Below are 14,398 nucleotides of genomic sequence, written 5' to 3'. Positions count from 1 at the left end.
GTCTGACCATGTCAGTTCTGTCCTTGGTGTGGTTTGCAACCCCTCTACTGGCATAGGGGTTTATATTTAAGCTGGTGAGCTTATCTGTAATGAACACGTGGGGTATTGTACAGAAGCCTTTGCAAGGTCCAGCTACGCTGTGTGGACCACATTGCCCTCATCAGTGACCTTAATGACTGTATCAAATGAGTCAAACATGTGTAAGGGGCAGGATCTGCACTTAAGAAAGCCACACTGGATAGGGTCCGGTGTCGGTAGGTCCCCAATATCTTTATGTCTGCGGTACATGCTGATCTTTTCCATAGCTGTGCAGACCAAGCTTGTCAGGATTCTGGGGTGGTAGTTTGCAGTATCCATTCAGGCAACACCTTTGTTGAGAAGGACCACTGTTGTTGTACACTGCTCTTTGGGTACATATCCTGTGGTAAGGCTGACATTGAGCAGTAGTGTGATTTGGCATTCCATTCTTCTTGGAGTCCATGTTGGACTCAGCCCAGGACACCATCTCATACCAATGCTGCTGTGTGTTTTGCTTTGTATATGCTGGCTGTTACCTCAGCATCTGCGATGTCAGGGGGCCAGCAGTCTGCTGGGATAGATATTTTGCATTTTTTGGGGGGGGGGGGTTTACACTGCACCTGTCAGGTTGGATGTTGGCAATATGTGTGTGTGTTTGGTATGTTGTTTGTAATATTTGAGTGATTCAGAGCATATCTGTGAATTCCCAACAAGGTTCCTACCATCAGTTAAGAAAGCCTTGTGATTATCCTTAGTGTCCTGTACAATTTGTATCTTCATAGGTTCATAGGTTCATACTAGGCTATCTGCCCTAGGGCATTTATAAGCCTAGCCAGAGTGTGTGTGGCTTTCGCCACCCCTTGCTATGTGAATATTATGGCCATTTATGATTTACTTTACTGTGCCTCTGTCTGGACGTGACACAGTGAATACCCCCAGTGTGCATCTATGATCATCCATCCACTTGGTAAGATTCCTGTTGAAGAGTGTCAGTGAGGGGCTCTGCCTAACATGGAGTGGGATTCTGTTCCAGGGTGTAGGGAGCCTCTGGGTTATGTATCTATCCCTACAGCACATCCTATTTCATTAGGTGTTGAGGTTGACATATCTCACTCTCACAGCTCCGATGGCTTTGGGTTTTCTGGGGTGGAGCATGTCCATTACTCCTGTGTTGGACATGGCCTTGTACAACAGGCATACAATGCCTCTGTTTAGGCAGTATGTGACTGCATTCAGCTGGGGTGTCTACAGCCAGGCAGCATATGACATATATTTGAGACCCTTTAGCCTCTTGGTGAGGTACCTTTGAGGTCTTTCTAACTGCTGCAGATGTTGGGTAAGGTACATCCCAAATGAGGCATTGTACTAGATTATGGGTCTGATAAGAGAACAGTATAGGGGCACAATGACCTCTGTTGATGTAGATGTGAATCCTTTCATGATACGGTGTCCAATATAGACAGTCTTCCTAGCCACATTGGCAATGTGAGTGTCACATAACAGGTTACTGTCCACTTGTGTCCCTAGGTCCATGATTACTCCTTCCATACATATTGGATTACCACCTATGTGGTAATTTGTGAGTACCTTGTTTGGTATTTGGTGAGACATTCATACTGTCCAGTGTCTTCAGGATGGCTGGGTGGGGTTCCTGTGTGTGAGAGTGTGGTCTGTAGCATGCTACAGACTGTACAGCAGTTTTGCCTATGGTTAGTTGCACATGGGTGGTCTCCGATGCTTCATGCATTGTCAGTTACCTGGACGTATGGGTGTCTGTGCGGAATATGAATACTCCCCCTCCTTTTATGTTCTGGTCCAGGTTTTGGGGCCATAACGCATGATATGAGGTATAACCTGGTAGTGCTGGTGTGCTGTCAGGAGGCTTGCTGCAGGTTTCTGTCACTGCACAGACATCAATGTTCTCCATACTGGGGAGGGCCTCGGGAGTATGCAGGTTTACACGTCTAGCAGTGGTCAGCATTACCCTTATGTTTCTTTCCACTTATGTTTTCTAGGGTAGTGGGTTAGTCTTTTCAGCCTTGACTACAAAAGGCTCTATGAAGGTGGCAAAAGCCTTATCCAATATCCAGACACCCAGGGTTAACAGGTGCAAGCCATCCCTGGAACAGCAGCGTGGCTTGTCAAGCATGACATCCCAAGCAGACAGATATTGGATCCCCTTGGAATGACACCAGTAATTGTGCCACTTGTTAAAGCTGATCATTCTGTGTTTGTACTGTGGCATCATTCTTGGTGAGGGTAGGATGCTGCAAACGGTCAGTGTCATACCGGCCTGGACTACATAATCGGAGAGCTCATCTATGTCTCTTTTCATGTAGTCCGGGGAGGTACATCTCAGGTCATTCACGCCAGCATGGACAATGACTGCATCATATTTCTACTTGCTTTGGGGTGACCTGCGTACTTGTGTTATGTGGCGTATTGTAGCAGCCTACAGGCAGCTTACTGTACCCTTTCCCTTGTTCAGTCTGGTGAGCAGGACAGCAGTGTGTCTGACTATGGAGTCACCTATTACAACTGTATCAGGCATGTTGTTTCTCCTTCTGGCCTGTGACTGTTTGGCACACCAGCTTTGTGTACTATGTGTTGCATGTGCTATGTTTGGAGGTTGTGGTTGCTTGGGTGTCTGCTTTGGAGGCCTCTGTTGGTGTGGTGTGTTTGTAATTAGGGCCTCCGGGAATGTTTTTCTGTGTTTATGTCTTTGGTTTGCAGTTGTGATAGGTCTATGTGGGACTGGGTTTGTGGTGTGTGTGGTTACCTTCTCCTTCTGACTAGTTTTGACAGTACTGAGTTGAGGGAGCTCAGCCTCCGGTTTGGATAAATGGTTGCATCTCTCACATATATTTGTATTTCTTGGGGGGAGTTGAGGGTTGTCTGTGTACTTGGGGCAGGTGTAACATTGCCTCAAGATTCACAGATTCAACTTGTTGTAGCTGGACTTAGTGGATTGTATGTGTGGACATATTCTATTGCCATACTACTGATCAGTGATTACTTCCCTTTTTATGTTTGCTCTATCATGTAGTAGCTTCCTCATTCTCTTGCATGGTTTGGTAATGGCTGGAGTCCACCATGCCAGATGCCTGCGTGTATGGCATTGTGTCTTGGTTTTATTTGGGATTGCATAATCCAAGCATTCCTGGCAGTGTTAATGGAATGCCTGTATAACAGGTTCTGAGGTGTGGCCCATATTTTGCACCTGCACAGGGCCTTTAATGGATTCCACATCAGTTTGGAGGAGTGCAACTTTTGCTTTACACATGTTTTCACTGTGGTTTTCTGGCCAGGGACTGTGGTCAGGATGTGTATATCCAGTGTGATTACTCTATGGTCTGGTCTTACCAGTGAGGGATACACTTCTCATCTTGCCATCCAGTACCCATGTTGCTGATTATCACATCCAGTATGCTTACCCCTCTTGTGGGAGTGGTACGTTGTTCCTGGGCATTTTGGTTTATGGATTCTAGGAACTTTTGTCCTACAGTGTTGGAGCTAGTATAATGCTCCCAGTCTATGTCTGGGTATTTTCAGTCATCCAATATAATGTGGTTTGGAGGGCTTGATATATTCATGTATTCCAACATAGGCCTGGTGCAGTTCCTGGTGTTAGGATGGTAGTCTGTAGCAGGCTATTAAATGGGAGGCAGTTTTCACCACTGTTACTTGACCATGGCTAGTCCATGCTGCTTCTTGTTGTGGTACCAACATGGGGGTGTGGTTATCCTTGGCAATTATTGCTAGTCACCCTCCTTTTGTAGCTTGTTCCATGTTTTGAGGCTGTACAGCACAGTATGAGGTGTAACCTGGTAGTGTTAGGGTGCTGTTGTGAGCCTTGACCCCGTTTTCTGTTACAGGACAGATATCAACATTCTCCATACTGGGGGAGTTTAGACTGCATGCATCTTGCTGTTTAGACTTCTGGCATTGGGTAGCATTACATCTAGGTTCTTATCCCTTGTGATACCTATGGAGGTGGGTTTGTGTTTTGAGCCTTACCTATTCAGGGCACGCTGTGGGTAACAACAGACTTTGTCAGTATCCATAAGGCCTGGACTGATAGGTGCACGCCACCCCTAGCAGGTGGAGCATCATGTCATGCTCAGCATTTCATCCCAGGCTGGCACACATTGGATCCCCTTTGACTAACTGCAATACTTCAGCCAATTATTGTAATTGATCATCTCATCGTCATATTGTGGCATCATGCTTGGTGAGGGTAGGATGTTAGTCAGGGTCATCAAGTGTGCATATACTACATGGTGTTACATTGCTTTACACATGGCATTCATGCCTCAGGTGGTGCTGCAGGGCTGCCTCTGTCGGATGCACATACTACACTCCCTGTACATGTTTGAGAGCAGGTTATGTCATTTTAGGCATCCCTGTTATTATATTAGTGAGTCAGGGAGGGGTATCATTCCCAGGGTTCCTACTGAGCCAGTGTATGTGCTATGTGTTGCCTCTTTGCCAAGGCCAGGGCATACTGGTCACACCTCCTTCTGCCTACTGGGGCAGGCTCAGGTTGTTCCTCCTCTGAGTCACGCTCTGCCTGTGATGGCCTTGGCAATGGTGGGGGGCTGTTTGGCCCGGCCCTATGCTGGTCCTGCTGCAGCTGTTTTCGCAAGATCATATTATGTAGCATAGCACATACCATGACAATTTGGGTACATGTAGTTGGTGAGTACTGCAAGGCTCCACCAGATGTGTCCAGACACTGGAATCTTGACTTGAGCAGCCCAAACACACGCTCTATTACATTACGTGTTTGTGCGTGTGCCTCATTATGGCGTTCCTGTTCAGGTGTGTGTGCATTTCTGATGGGTGTCATCAGCCATGGCTCCAGTGCATAACCTGCATCCCCCACTAGGTGCCCATGTGGGATGTCCCCATTGGCAAATGTCTGGTACAGCTGCGTCAAGTGCCAGATATGGGAATCATGGTAGCTCCCAGGGCAGCCAGCACACACATTCATTATTATGCCCTGGGCATCACACACGACCTGGCAGTTGATGGTGGGGAAGCCCTTGTGGTTAATGTAGGCCCTACCCCGCTCACCGGCTGGTGCTTTGATGTGTATGTGCATGCAGTCTATTGCGCCCACTACCTCAGGGTATTCCGCTATTTGCTGGAAGAGACGCATATTGCTGGCCAATACCTCACGGGCATTGGGGAAATATACATTATCACCGACATGTGCTGACATGGCATCCAGGAACTGGTGCAGTACCCTGGAGGCTGATGCCTGTGATATCCCCATCATTCTGGAGCATTTCTCCCCGGGCCTCCGCTGAACACAGGATCTGTAGAACCTAGTCGGACTTTCCCGGTCAACAAATGTTAAATAAATAAATAAAAAATAAAAATAAAAATAAAATATCACCAGTTGGTCTCTGGAAGGTACCTGTTGCTAGTATTCTTAGGCCAACACATACCTTGGTTTCCACTGGGATGGGTTCCCCTCTGTTGGTTCTGTGTGTGAGGCGTGACCTGCACAGCTCGACAATTTGCTGCAGGAGGTCTCTGTCCACTCTATAGTGCTCTACTATCTCCAGCTCATGTAACCCGTGGTAGGTGACCCTGGGCCTGTACACTCTTCTCCGTCTCCTCACTGTGGGTTGTCTGGCACCATTTGCATTGTCACCACCCTCAGCAAGTAGCCTATGTCTCCTTATGACAGCTATGGCAGCCCCTAGCATTTCTGCTCTGAGTTCAGCTTTTTCAGTTTTCACTTCTAATAGCTTACTCCTGTCTTGCAGTGTCTCTTGAGAGAAACATCCTGCACTGCTGTTTGCAGAGTTTTAAGTGCTTGGCTGAGCTACTATTCTGCCTGTGTAATTGCCTGCTTCTAATTGTTTTCACTTGCTAGCTCCAGCAGTATTCCCTGCTAGCTTCCTACTAATTCTGTTGCTTCATTTTTCCTTTCTGTTTCCTCAGGGGGGAGCAATGCGCAAACCAGCAGAAACATGCTCACAGTGGCATACACGCACGCACACATGCTTACATGGTTTAGAATCATCTTATTCGGGTTAAAATGCGCGCACACCAGCTCAAACAGTCTTACAAGTCTGCCAACAGGCTCCCACATGCTCAGTCTGCCTTACACGCATGCACACTGCCCTACTCGGGCCTCATGGCGTGCACACGTGCGCATACATGCCCAGCAAGAAACTTTGGTGTAGGCAACAGTGTACACCTTCCATTTCATGACTTTCCCATGCTTATCTTGTGGCACTCCTCTTTCCATGATATGTGTCTGACATCTGTCATGTAACACTAACCTCCAATGAACTGCATTTCTTTCTGCCATTCCCCCCTGTGATGTCACCTATCTCCTACTCTATTCCTCCCCCTTATGTATCTCTTACACTACTCAGAATGTGCTCATTTGCTATGTGACAGTGGAATTCAGTATCCTAGCACTCATTTACATCAGATTGCCTACTAATGCTTAGTTACATGTCTTAGACTCAGCTTCCCCCCTTAGCAACCACTAAACGGTGGCCATGTTGTTTTGGTCTGCTGGTCCCTGCATTGTAAATCCATGTATTGCATAAAACCCACATTTGTGGGTTTATAACCTTCATTTTTATGTTTTATACAGCGCAGCCCGTTTGCGCGGGGCTGCGCTGCGTTTAAACATCGGCGATTGCCGGAAAAAAAAATTATTTATTTCTTATATTTGCATCAGGGTACCTTGCCAATGGCCACATATTTGGCCATTGGCATGCTGCCTAACACATATGCACTCTTTATTTGGAGCTGACATGGCTCCATTGTGTTTTTTGCAGAAACGTACTCAGTTGTCAACTGAGTACATTTCTGCAGCTAAAACGGCTCTTACACGGGCTGCTTTGGGCTTCCTGGATCGCTAATCTACCTCATTTGCATGCCTTTCGGCTGCAAGTGAGGTGATTAGCATATCCACGCCCACTCCGTGTAAGAGACGTTTTAGCTGGTCTCTTACACGGAATTTAGGGCTGTTCCTGGATCGCGAAGGCTGCATGGAGTCTTACACTACTCTTAGACTCCATGCAAGCCTTCGTGAATCCTGCCCTATGTCTTTAGAAACTTAAGAAAAGGACAAGGGATGAGAGCCTCAAGGCTGAACCCCACAGAAGAAGGCTTCAAGAATGAAATTGTTGGCTTAGAAAAGAGGCTGACAAAGAGGGGCTATCACACCAATGAAATCAAGAGAAATTTAAGTGATGTCACTAGTCTTAGGGATAGTAGGGCCCAACTATACTATGGACCGCGACAGAAAAACACTGTAGAGTCTGTCAATACCTCAGTAAATAAACAATTGAAAATTCCTTTGTTTTATACATGTGATAACAAAGAGCTGTGGGAAGTGTTTATGAGGAATTGGCCCATACGTACAGTAGACTCTTGTTATAAATAGTCTGCTAGGCAAAAAACCCAGTTTCTTGTATAAAAATAAGAAGAATTTAAAAAGACTGCTTTGTCATGGAAAAAATGCAGAAACACATAAAGATAAAGAATACAGTACTCAGCCCTGTGGTAAATGCAAATTTTGTTCATATATTAATACCAGTATTAAATTTGTACATCCAGATACAGGTCAAGAATTCATATTTACTTCAGCAGCTACTTGCTTGACATCTCATGTGGTCTTCTTAGCAGATTGCCAGTGTTGCCACTCATTCTATGTTGGTAAAACCAACAGAGTTTTTAAAGATCATATAAGGGAACATATTTATAATATTTGTACTAAAAGTGAGCATAATGCTCTCTCCAAACATGTTATGCAAGAAGGGGAGACACACAAATTTAAATTCAGAGTTATAGAGGTTATTGTACCAAGTATTAGAGAAGGTGACATCAGAAATTTTACTGAAAATAGAGAGGCACGATGGATAATGGCCTTTAGAGCAGACAAAGGAAGAGGACTCAATGAAAGAGCCTCTATTAAACCTTACCTAAAGAATAGGAAGATGAAAAAGTGAAGTCAGAAACTCAAATTATTTGATTTCTGACTTCTATGGTTGTATTATGGCTATATTATAAATCAGTGCAGGTTATATGTGTTATAACTGTGCTGCATAACCCTTACATATTTTGAACTATATTCTTGAATTGTGTTCTTAAATTGTATTCTTAAATTGTGTTTTGAGCAAGCTGTTGCTGTGCATTTATTATTTTATTTCTGCATAAATTAGTGCATGTTATATGCTTTATATTTGTGCTGTATAACTTTTATACATTTTATATTGAGCAAGTTGTTGCTGTGCTTTTATAATTTTACTTCTGCATTTTTATCTTTGCTTTTATTTTTGCATTTTTGTATAAATATTTAAATTAGACACATGACCATGTAAGAAGTGTTCTGATTGTTAATTACACATTTTGAAATATTTTAAGGTAGTATATAAGGAAAGGAAAGGTGTGTTTGTTCTTGAAGGCCTGAGGAAGCTATCTAGTGAGAGCGCTTACTGTTTTTATGTCACTCAAATAAATGAACTGTGAGTTGTGAATTTTACACAGACTGGACTTGTTGTTACTTGGATAAATCCTTTTCTTTGAAGAATATATGCTGTTTGAATTTTTCAGCCAAAGGCCTGGTTGCCTCTTTGTAATCCTGAGTCTTGGTTTGATTTTCTTACAGTAGCAAAAGCATTTTAGTTCCATTTATTTATCCTCTGCTTGGCTGTCGTAGTTCACTAAGTTAGTGGCCTCTTTTCATGGAAGATCCAAGTAGTATTTCTGTTAGTAGGGGAAATTTGGCCAGGGCATCAAGGAACTTCCCCTACTCTTTACAGCTGCTAGATGGCACTGGAGGGCTCCTGCAGCAGCAATGAAGAGGTCTAAGGGAAGCAACAGCAGCAGAATGGAGGAGGAAAGAAAAGATGTGAAGAGTTTGGAGGTGGAAAATTAGAATTTGGAAAAAAAATAGTTCGATATTTTGATAGGTGCTGTGGGACCTTTAGCATTCACCTGCTCTAGCACCATCTCACGCAGTTAGAACCTTGGTATAATGTCTCACTCAAAGGATGGCATGCTCAGGAGTGCAGCGTCAAAGATGCAGTGACCTATAGTTGGAATAGAACCTGCAGCCTGGTCTACCAGCACCAAAGACGAGTGTAATATCAGCACTGCCTTTGAGAGATCTAGGAAGATCAGGGCAGTTTGAAGGTTTTTATGTTATGTAAAAATAACAGTAGTTTTTGTACTGCAACCTATGTGAAGGCCATGTTGTGTGTGACACAGCATTTTTTTTAATGAGGTGATGCAGGAGTTTTTTTTTCAGTACATTTTCTGGTATTTGAGAAAATGGTAGATACTTTGACAATGTATCTATAGCTTGAGAGGTTGGTTTGTGTATCGCCTTTGGGAAAGGGCATCACATGTGATTGCTTTCATACATCTGGAAAATAATTTTCAGAAATGAATCTGTTGATTAGAATAGCAGCTGGATATGCTATGGAATCAAAAACGAACTTTAAGTATCTGAATGGCAAGAGGTCTTGGGAAAGTGAAGTTGGTTTAATTTTTTGTAGTAACTTTTTATCTGAGTTATGCTCATAGATGGTGGACTAAAAACAGCTATGAATTAGATTGTTAGAAGTTTGTGGAGATAACAGAGTGTTTTAAGGTAGTGTCTGTTGCCTCTATAAACTGTTAAATATACAGGCAATGTCTGTTTAGTCATGAAAAGTACTCTCAGCTTAGATGATATTGTGGCCTTGTGGGAGTATAGTATTCCTCATCATTCAGATATAGGACAGGTAATCAATCCAGACGTGTAACTCGGCTCCATATATATTTATTTATGGCTTGTGTACTAGGTAAGATCACTTGGCTTATTGACCATTTCCTTCATAACCCAAGCACAGACAGCTGTGCACTAAAGAACAATAAAGGAAGTATGTTACGTTAATGTATGCATGAGAAGCAGAGTATGAAATAAATACACAAATATTTGAAATGAAGACTTAATTACAGATTGTACCATATTTACAGGGAGTGATACTTTACTGCAATAAATTGTAAACATTAAGGGACAATTAAACTAACCAGCATTCCTTGTTTATGTAAGCTAACTCCAACCAGTGTCTTGACACTGTAAAAGGCTATGAGTGCCAACACAAAAATATACTCAGGAAACACGAGGTGTGAGTGAGGTTGGCCTCATGCATGGAAGAGCTAGAAACTGATGTTAAGAATAAAAGAATAATATAATAACACATAAAAACTCTCGGAAACCAATTCTTCCCCAAAAGTAAAATATAGTTTAGGAGAATAGGTGTGGGTCCTTAATATACTGATATTACCTCATGCAGGCATGAAGTTGAAACCAAACCACAATATCTGTATGGTGGATAGCCAACTGGTTCAAAGACAGGGTCCAGAATGTTAGAATTTGGGAGTCTAGCTCTACAAAGAGTTCAGTCACAAGCCAATTCCCCACAAGAATTGGTCCTGGAACTGCTTCTCTTTGGTGTCTACTTCTCCGAAGTAAAGTCCAATAGAGGTGGGAGGTTGGCATGCTGATTAAGGTGTTTACTTTACAGACACAAGGTGTGGGATTTGATTCTCACATGATATAATTGGCTAGGCTTAAAATGGCCCATAAGGGCAGTTAACCTAGTACTAATCTATGAACCTATATCAAGGGCCTCTGGCTGACAAAATTTGCAGACAATTGCAAATTAGGAGCAGTCATAGAATCCCCACAGACACTGATTTTCTACAAGAAGGGTTGACACAAATAACTAGTGTCAGAGCCACAGACTAAAACTAAATGCCAAGAAATGGATAATAGTATCCTTTAGGAAGTCGTTCACCCCTGGTAGCTATCATATTGACAACACACCTCTAAGAGTTGACCCAGTAGTTAAGGACTCGGTGACACACACAAACAGTACTTTTGCCTTTGACCATCGTGTGTCTACGGTGCTGAGGAACTCATTCTATGTTACACAACTTATAAACAAAGGTATGGCATCTAGGTCCAAGAAGTTCATTGTTCCACTGTATTTGGCATTCATCAGACCTATCATTGAGTACAGTGCCCCATTTGGTATGTACCTAAGCAGGCATCCCCAACAGCTGGAATGTCCACAGAGGTTCCTCATTAAAAGAATACAGGGTGTAAGTAATATGTCCTATGCAGACCGCATCAAAGCCCTATCCCTGTATTCTGTGTCCAACAGACTGTTGAGGGGAGATCTATGCCTGGCATATAAGGCATCATCAGACCCCATTCTGGACCTCCTGTGTATCTGCAAAACTAGAATTATTTGTTATAAAAACTTAAACTTGCATGTGATATAAATAGGACCTGCTGGAAGGAAGTTTATATCCCAGAGACTACCATCAGCTCCCCATCCATGAGAAGCAGTATTCTTCTTTAAGCCAGTTCAAGTACAAGTTGGACATCTGGATAGGAAACTGGAAACTGACCTCTGGTTTGGCACCTATGTCTCTAATGGACACTGGCAGCCTGTAAATGGCTCATCTCCAAGGCCCCTGCTTTAAATCTGTCATCTCCTAAGGCCCTAGTAAGAATACCAAGGGTCCCAAAACTGCATGGCTAGGCTTAAAAAGGCCCAGTGGTCGATAGGTTCATAGGTGTGTACTAGGCTATGACCTGGACCACAAAGCCAATGATAAATGTGGGAAGGACAGGGACATGCATCATGGGAAGGGAGGGCAGGGTGGAACCAGACATGCAGTGGCACTATAAATATGTGGCCAATGGGGGAGGGCATTAGGCTTACCAAGCCACTCCCTTATACTACTCTTTATTGTCATGTGGGAATGTGCACTGGCAAGGGGAAGGCAAGACGGGCCTCTTTTGTGACATGGATCACAGTTTGTCTAACTGCTTACCACAGCCCCACCCGCAGGTAAAAAGAAATAAATACCCTCATGGTTGAAAGTCCAGAAAGGGCATAAAGCATGGTCATGTCTGTGTCGATGATAGCCCCTCACTGGACTGCTGTTGCCCTGATCCATGGCAAAATTCCTAGAAAGGGGATGAATTGGCAGTTTCCATTTGAAAGGAGGTCTGCTTGAGCAACAAGCAAGGAGGCAAAAATCTTATGGGGGGCAGTAAAACAGACAATTTTACTGTAGTGAAACAGCCAGTGTGTTTTTGGGAGCTGGAGGAAAGGGAGTCTGTGTGGCTAAACAGGTAGCACATTTGCCTTGGGTGCTTGAAACTCAGAGGGTGGCAGGTTCTATTTTGGCACAAGGTGCTTTTGTTTGTTTCCAGTACTGACACTGCAGTGCAGCATAAGCAGAGTGATATGCTCAGTGTGCTCTGTCCTTTGCATAAGACATTATACAGAGGTCCTATCAGCCTCAATTGTTCAGAGCTGAAGTGTATGTAAAACAAATTCCACGGCACTTGCAAAAATGACTAGATGCTCAACACTAAAACAATGGTGCAATAGCCTAAGCTTCTGGGGTGATATTCTGCAAAGGTTATAACCAACCAACCAGCTTTTCAGGCTTTAAAGGCACCTTTCATGCACCTCAGCTGCCAGGAGCTTGAGTAGAGCTCCATATAAAAGGCAGTTAGTGAAAATATATTCAGAACTTTCTTGCAGTCGAAGTGAGCTCCTTTGGGCTTCAAGGGAGCTGACTGTTGGTGGTGACACTTCAAGGCTTGGCAGATAAGTTGTTCATCATATTGATCAATGCTACAGTGGCTTTGCCTTTGTGGGGTTATATTCTGCAGAGGATATAACAGCCGCCCAGCTTCCAAAGCTTCAGGGTTCCTTCCATGCACCCAAACCATCAGCCAGCTTGAGCTGAGCCGACTAAAAGACAATTTTGGGTGCAAAGTCCTTCAGTGCTTTACTGCCGCCGAAGGGTATGCTCCTCTGAGGCTTTTGAGGATCAACAATCCATTCATGCTGTTCCTTTGCTGGGCAGTAAGTGCCCTTTGGGGTAAATAGCATCCACTTATTTGTGTTGTTTTTCACTTCCCTCCTCAGGAATGTTATTTTAAAGCTAGGAGTGCTGTGTTTTAATGGACTGTCATGCGACTGTAATGTATGTTTAAATTGAGCGTTCATTTTCTTGTGTCCATTTAATAGTGGTATAAAGTAACTGAAAAAATGTTTATTTGGAAAAATTGTGTATTTTACTTTTGTGGGGCTGGCATAGCATTTTTAAAGTGCTCTTTACTGTATTTTTCTGTCATGTAACTTTTGTAGACTGGTAGTGTTTACCATCTTTTGCTGCTTGTCTGCCCTGGGAAAGAGACATTATTTTCAGCTTGACCATAGAACAGACTACTGCTTCTATAGTCTATCCTTCTTCGAGCCACAAAAAGAAAGCAATTAAGCAAACAGCCCTTGCCAGCACAACAGGCTAATACTTTGCCTCAGCTGCACATGGGTGACTCTCCTGTGGCCAATTGTTGTACCTCAGATCACTTATCTTTTACCTCAGATACCTCCAGTGTAGCACCTACAGTCACTGTGGACTGGGGGATAGCCACATCTTCTATGGCTGTTGGGGTCCCCTCACTGGACAAGGCAGAGCCACTCCTGTCAGTCTTGAAAGAGGGAACAAGGAAGGCTAACCCGTTGTGTCTGAATGTTGTGCCTTCAATAAATGTCTTTGTTTCAGGTGTCATTCCAAGGGGATACAGTATCTGTCAGCCTAGGATGACATGGTCAACAGACCTTAATGCTTTGCCAGAGATGGTCTTCATCAGTCACCTGTGGGATTTTGGCTACTGGCCAAGGCTCTTACCACCCCCATAGTGTCATTTTTAGGCAGCATCTCAAGAACAAAATTCCCAATGTAAGAACTCCATCTAAGAACACCCTCAAAGCTAGGAGTCTTAACATGAAACTGCATTCATTGGAAGCAGTCTTCACCTTGGAAGACATAGACATCTGTGCAATCACTGAGACATGGTTCAAGGCTGTGGAGACCATTCCAGCCATATCAGGCTACACCTCCTTCCACATGTTCAGACCACAAACTGAAGGTGTGAAAACTAAAGCAGGTGGTATATGAATATTCATTAATGATAAATACACTTCCAGATAGGATAGACAGCATAATTCCCTGGAGATATATCAGGTACAATTAACTGTTTGTAGCACACCTATTCAAGTAATTGCCAGCTACAGGACCCCCTCCATGAATCAGGACACCTTCTGCCTATTTTGATCTACTTGAGTCTGTCAAGATACATCTGAACACCATGGTTTTGGATGACTTTAACTACCCATCCATTGACTGGGGAAATTACTCATGCAGAAACTCACTTGCCCAAAGGTTCTTTGACTTCATTAACTTCAATGCCCTGGACCACCTAGTTGACACCCCCACAAGGGGTGCCATCATCCTGGATCTAGTGCTTACCAATATGGGG

Source organism: Protopterus annectens, chromosome 2.part1 (assembly GCF_019279795.1).
Source record: "Protopterus annectens isolate FY-2018-M chromosome 2.part1, PAN1.0, whole genome shotgun sequence".
Lineage (NCBI taxonomy): Eukaryota > Metazoa > Chordata > Ceratodontiformes > Protopteridae > Protopterus > Protopterus annectens.
Note: the sequence above shows the minus strand (reverse complement) of the source record.